Here is a 6,000-nt window from a genome sequence, read left to right as displayed (position 1 = left end):
TCAGCGGTTAAGAGCACTGACGGCTCTTCCAGAGGTCCTGAGTTCAAATCCCAGCAACCACATGGTGGCTCACAACCATCTGTAATGAGATTTGATGCCCTCTTCCAGTGTGTCTGAAGACAGCTATGGTGTACTTATATATAGTAAATCTTAAAAAAATAAAATAAAATAAAAGCTGACCACCTCAGCTTCGGTTATAATGCTAGCTTACTGACAGTGAAGGACCACAGAGCCCACAGTCCTTTAAAGAGAGGAAAGGGTCAAAGAATTGAGAGGCACTAAGGGTTTTGCAAGGAATACCCATGGTTTATTGTTTATATGTAGCCATGCACTGTCTTGGCTAACAGCACCCCACACTCCACAGTGGTCTCATAAGATTGAGGTCCAGGGGCTGCCCAGGTGCAGTTCCAGTACTTAGAGGAAGTGGAGGCAGGAGGATCATGAGTTTGCTCTCAGTCTAAGCTACAAAGAGAATTTGAGGCAATCAAGACTGTCTCAGAGAAATAAAAACCCAACCAAACAACAGCCAAGGAAATGTCTAATGACATCTAGTTGCCCTAGTTTGTGTTAATGGCCTCTATGTTGTACAGTGACAAAATCAGCCCACCATGTGCCTTTCAGAACATATCCTTGTCGAAATAACAGATTCTCCCATGCATGCATCTATATGAAAAGCTTCTCTTTTCTCCCAAAGTCCCCACATTAAAGGCTTTGTTGCCAAGGCAATGCTGTTGGCAGTTGGCACCTTAAAGCGGTGGGGCCTGGTGGAAGGTCCTTAGATCAATGGCAGCAGCTCCTGAAGCGGTAATGGAACCCCATACCTTCCCTTATTTAATCCTGGGTGTAGATTGTCCTGAAGCTGTTGTGTTTTAATGTTAATTCCACTTCCCCAAGAAGGGCTTCCTAGTCATATGACTCCAACTGAACCTTCCCATTTTAATTAGTAAAATAAAGGAAAGGCAGTGACTGGGTAGGGCAAGGGAAGTAGAGAGGGCTGAGAGCTCTGAGGAGGTCAGAGAACGGAGGGTGAAGGTTGTCGTGGCTACATGGAGTTTTCTAAGGACCAGCTAGACCCAGGTGATATTAATTGGTGTTAAATGGCTATGAACATTAAGGATTTTATAGGTCTCATATGAAGGACAATTTGTATTTTTGTCTATTTGATGTAATCTTGTATAGAGGGTTTGTGGGATTTTACACAAATACAGAAATACCCCAGGACAGAGGCGGAGAACAGGTGGTAGTAAACAGCCAAGGGAAGGGAGTTGTGCGGACGAGTTGGGCCGTGGTGGCTCGGACCAGGCTCCAGAGGTGCACACGGCTCTGTATCAGGGTCGGGCCTGAGAAGTGAGACCTCAGGGCCGGTAAAGAGATAAACTGATTTATATTTTTTAATATTTACTGCAAAACCTGGGCAATGAAGTGAGTTTTACCTGGTAAGTTGTGCTCATGTCCAAATGCAGCGGGGCCAGTCAGTCAGTCGGGGACCTCCAAAACTGAGCTAAAATTAATATTTACTCCTTATGGGGACTGGAGAGATGGCTCCATGGTTAAGAGTACTGACTGCTCTTCTAGAGGTCCTGAGTTCAATTCCCAGGAGTAGCAACCACATGGTGGCCTACAAGCATCTGTAATGAGATCTGATGCTCTCTTCTGGTGTGTCTGAAGACAGCGACAGTGTACTTATATATAGTAAATAAATACCTCTTAAAAAATTTACTCGTTGTAAGTTGTCTGCATTAGGCACTCCTCACTGAAATACAAAGCTGATTAGCATGGAGTGGGAGCCAGCTACCCCAAAAGAAGAGAGCTCTAAGTATGAGTTGCTTCACGGTAGTGAGGAGTGTGACTCTTCCTTTCATCTCTTCCAGTGACGCTATCTACACGGTTAGATTTTATTAGATTTTTATCACCTATGCTCTAGGTGAATTCTTGAGGTTATGCCTGGTATCTGAAGAGGCCCCTTGCATGGAAGACCAGCCTATAAATAAAAAGAATAAGATGGGGGAGGAGTATAGACCAGAGCATAGGCATAACAGGATGCCAGGTTTTTAAATTTTAGTTTTTTATCTTTATTTCAAGTGCCTGCATGTGTGTGTGTGTGTGTGTGTGTGTGTGTGTGTGTGTGTGTGTGTGTGTGTGTGAAGGCATCAGATCCCCGGGACTGGAGTCACAGGAAGTTGTGAGCTGCCATGTGGGTGCTGGGAATTAAACCTGGGTCCTCTGAAAGAGCAGCCAGTGTTCTTCACCACTGAGCCATCTCTTCAGCATCAAGATGTCAGTTTTATTTTTAAACTAAAACTATTTTTTATTTTATCATTTTATGTGGATGGGTTTTTGGATGCATCCTCACATGCAGTACCCTCAGAATCCAGAACAGTGTATTTGATCCCTGGAACTGGAGTTAGAGATGGTTATGAGCTGCCATGTGGGTACCAGGACTTGAACCCTGGTCTTCTGGAAGAGCTGTGTCCTAGTTAGGGTTACTGTTGCTGTGATTAAATCATGACCAAAAGCAACTTGGAGAGGAAAGGGTTTATTTGGCTTATACTTCCATGTCACTGTTTATCATGCAAGGAAATCAGGACAGGAACTCATCCAGGGCAGGAACCTGGAGGCAGGAGCTTCTGCGGAGGTCAGGGAGGGGTGCTGCTTACTGGATTGCTCCCCATAGATTGCTCAGCCTGCTTTCTTATAGAACCCAGAACTACCAACCCAGGAGTGTCCCCACCAACAATGGGGTGGGTCCTCTCCCATCAATCACTAATAAGAAAATGCCCGACAGGCTTGCCCACGGCCTGATCTTACTGGAGCGTGAATGACTATTCAGGCTGATGAAAACCAACCAGTACAAGCAATTGCTCTTAACAGCTGAGCCAACTTTCCAGTGAAAATGTTAAATATTCTGATTCCCTTCTGCTTAATCCAGGAAATTACCAGAGAGGAGTACCCCATGCAAATCAGGGCACAAATCCAGAAACATAAAAACATGAAGGTTGGAGAAATACAAGCTAAGGAGAAGGGAATTAATTTCCTCAGCCTGGGTAGGGGGTGTCTCCAGGAAGAAGACCATGCCAGGACTAGAGACCAATTGGTCCATCCTGATGCTGGCAGGTAGCATCTCTAGCATGTGGTGGCAATGGTGTCCTTGAACCATGAGAGTGACACTTCCAAACTCTGGTTGGACACACAGATGGCATGGTGGTAGTTACAGAGAACACCCAGGCAAGTTAAGAAAGGGGTTGTGAATGCCAAGGAAAACATGGTTTTAGCAAATTGTCTGTTGAGGGGTAGCAGTTTTATCTGTTAGCTGGTGAAGCTGAGGCAGAAGGGATTGTGGGAGTGCAGAGAGCAGAACTAACTGTAGGTGCCCCGCTGAGGAGCCTGAGGTGTGACTGAAGGAGTCCTCCACTGCAGAGAGCTGACCTATTACACAGTGGAGTGGGGGGGGGGGAGGTGTCCTGTGGTTATCAGGACGGTACAGCTAACTTCGGTGTGTGAAGTACTATAGGCAATGTTTATGTAATCTTTATATAATGGAAAAAGACAGTCCCTTGAGGATGTAATGTACGTTGTACATGGTCATTTTAGCTGCATGGCATTCTGGGGCAGGGAGATAGATAGCTTTGGAAACAGCCGTAAGACAAGTGGCTGACAGGAGTTAGCACAGGCTGAGGGTTGACTAGACACAGCGCCGGATTTTTATTTAGGGTAGAAAGGCTGTTATCCACGACACTGTGGTTCACAGTTGTCTAGACCCTTAGAATGCACAACAGACAGGAGACCCTCATATAAACCATGAACGCTGGGTAAGGAAGATCTCTGTGAGCTGAGCATGGTGGTTCACAACTGTAACCTGAGCACTCAGGAGGCTGATGACAGCAAAGTCAAGGCTAGCCTGGGTCACACAATCAGAGCTTAGCAGCCGAACGGAGTAATGTGTCAGTTATGACAAATTCAATGCTCTTATTTGACACTGCTGAGACAGCCACATGTGTGCAGTTGGGTAAGTATGTGACACCTCTACTGTCGGCTCCATTTTGTTATAAACTGAATGCTCTTCTTAAAATATAGTCCACTTAAAAGGAAAAGCAGAAACCTCAACAAAGACAACTATCTCTCTTCTAGAATACTCCACTAAGGGAGGTGGCAGTCTGAGGAGCAGGGGAGTTAGGTGAGCTGCTCAGGTTGTCTCTCGACCTGAGTGGCCTGCATGTTCTGTATTTTGTGACAGCTCACTCAACTGTCCACTTGTGTGTGTATTGAGGGAAAGAGGACAATAGGTAACATGCTTAAAAGAAACAAAAAGCATTTAAGCAGAGGCCAGGCGTGGTAGCCTACCCCTTTAATTCCAACATGCAGGAGCCAGAGGCAGGTCAATCTCTGGGAGTTCAAAGCCAGCCTGGTCTACATAGTGAGTTCCAAGACATGGTGACACCATGTCTTTCAAACAGTAACAACAAAACCCTAAAACTTAAGCAGGTCACTGTGGCTGGGACTGAGGAGTCCAGGTTTGGCATACCTTGGCCAGCCAAAATCTGTCAGAACTTTACTATTAGCTTCCTTGCTCATGGGAGACGCTACATTTTCTACTTTAAGATACTGGGAATTTAACTTGGGCAATCGCTCAGACACGGAGCTGTGTTCCCAGACCTCACTCAGGAAGTCTTTCTCCTTCCTTATTGCTTCACAATCCCACAGAACTCTTCAGACTGGAGGTTCTACTAGCCTGGGGTCACCTCCTGATGGTTTGCTTGCTCAGGTCATGGGTCTGGCATAGAAGGGAAGTAGTAACATCACTAGATACACCTAGACTCACAGGAAGGAGCTCCCTCTGAAAACCCACAACGGACAGCTACCATGGTAACATCAAATTTGATCTGATTACTTGTGTATCTGGGTATAGATCGGGACATGCCAAATGAAGGCTGTGTGCTGGCATCCTGAGTGCTTGTCTGTGACGTGAGCCACCAAGTGAAGCAGCCTCTTCAGTGTCAGGGGATGTCATTATCCCAGCTGTGCTTCAGTCCTTCTGAAGTAACCGTTGCTAAAGGGAGAGCTAACACATGGCCCGAAATACTGGTCCCACTCCCAGTACAAATGTGATTTTTTTTTTCACTTCTAACTCGGTTAGCAACAGAGTATGATGTATGCCTGCTGAGGAAAGTTTAGCACATTTTACTTTCCTGACGGAAGTCACATGACAATGTGGACAATATGGTAGCCTCTGTTGGTAAGATCTATGAACTGGAGAGCAATTCATTTATAAAATGCTTTACTTACATGTATGCTGGAAGTCATTCCACCTCAACAGCCAAAGTTGGGAACCTAAATCTCATTCTAAACACACAGTGCACTTGGGTTTGTCTGTTTCTCTAGGAAAACAACAGACTGCTACATATAATCTAAAATGGCCATTTCCTCCTCTTTAAAGCAGATTAAAATGTTGCATTTGAAATACTTCATTTTTTAAAGACAAAAGAATGATAGCTTATTTTGAAGAAGGCTTACTGGTATTTTGGAAAACACCATTGATATCCTATATTTATGACAGCTGACACCCAGATCTGAGAACATGCCCTGTCCAGTGAGAGGAAATGCACTTAGGCCAAGGCCTAGAAGTAGCTCAGACACTGCCAGTCTTGAGATGAGAGGAACTCACCTCCGGATTGGCCTGGGCTTCAGAGTGCTCTGATTTCCTATTCTTCCGGACCAGAGAGCACAGGTAAGCTAAAAAGTAACAATTCTGCTAAGCCCTCAGTCAGGACAAGCTGGTCTCTCAAGGCAGACAAATGGCTACTGGTTTATAATCGAGAATGAAAATCTTTTCTCTACATGGATACTTTAATGAGGATGAAATTAAGCAAAGTAATTGAGATCATACGGCTTAGTAGAGCTGAATCATCAATTTGTCTACAATCATTTGCTTTATTGACCCTTTCTGGTTCTTCACTGTAGAATCACTTGGGTCTTAACCCCTTTTGATAGTACTGTTTCTAC

This window comes from Micromys minutus (assembly GCF_963924665.1).
Source record: "Micromys minutus genome assembly, chromosome: 1".
Lineage (NCBI taxonomy): Eukaryota > Metazoa > Chordata > Mammalia > Rodentia > Muridae > Micromys > Micromys minutus.
Note: the sequence above shows the minus strand (reverse complement) of the source record.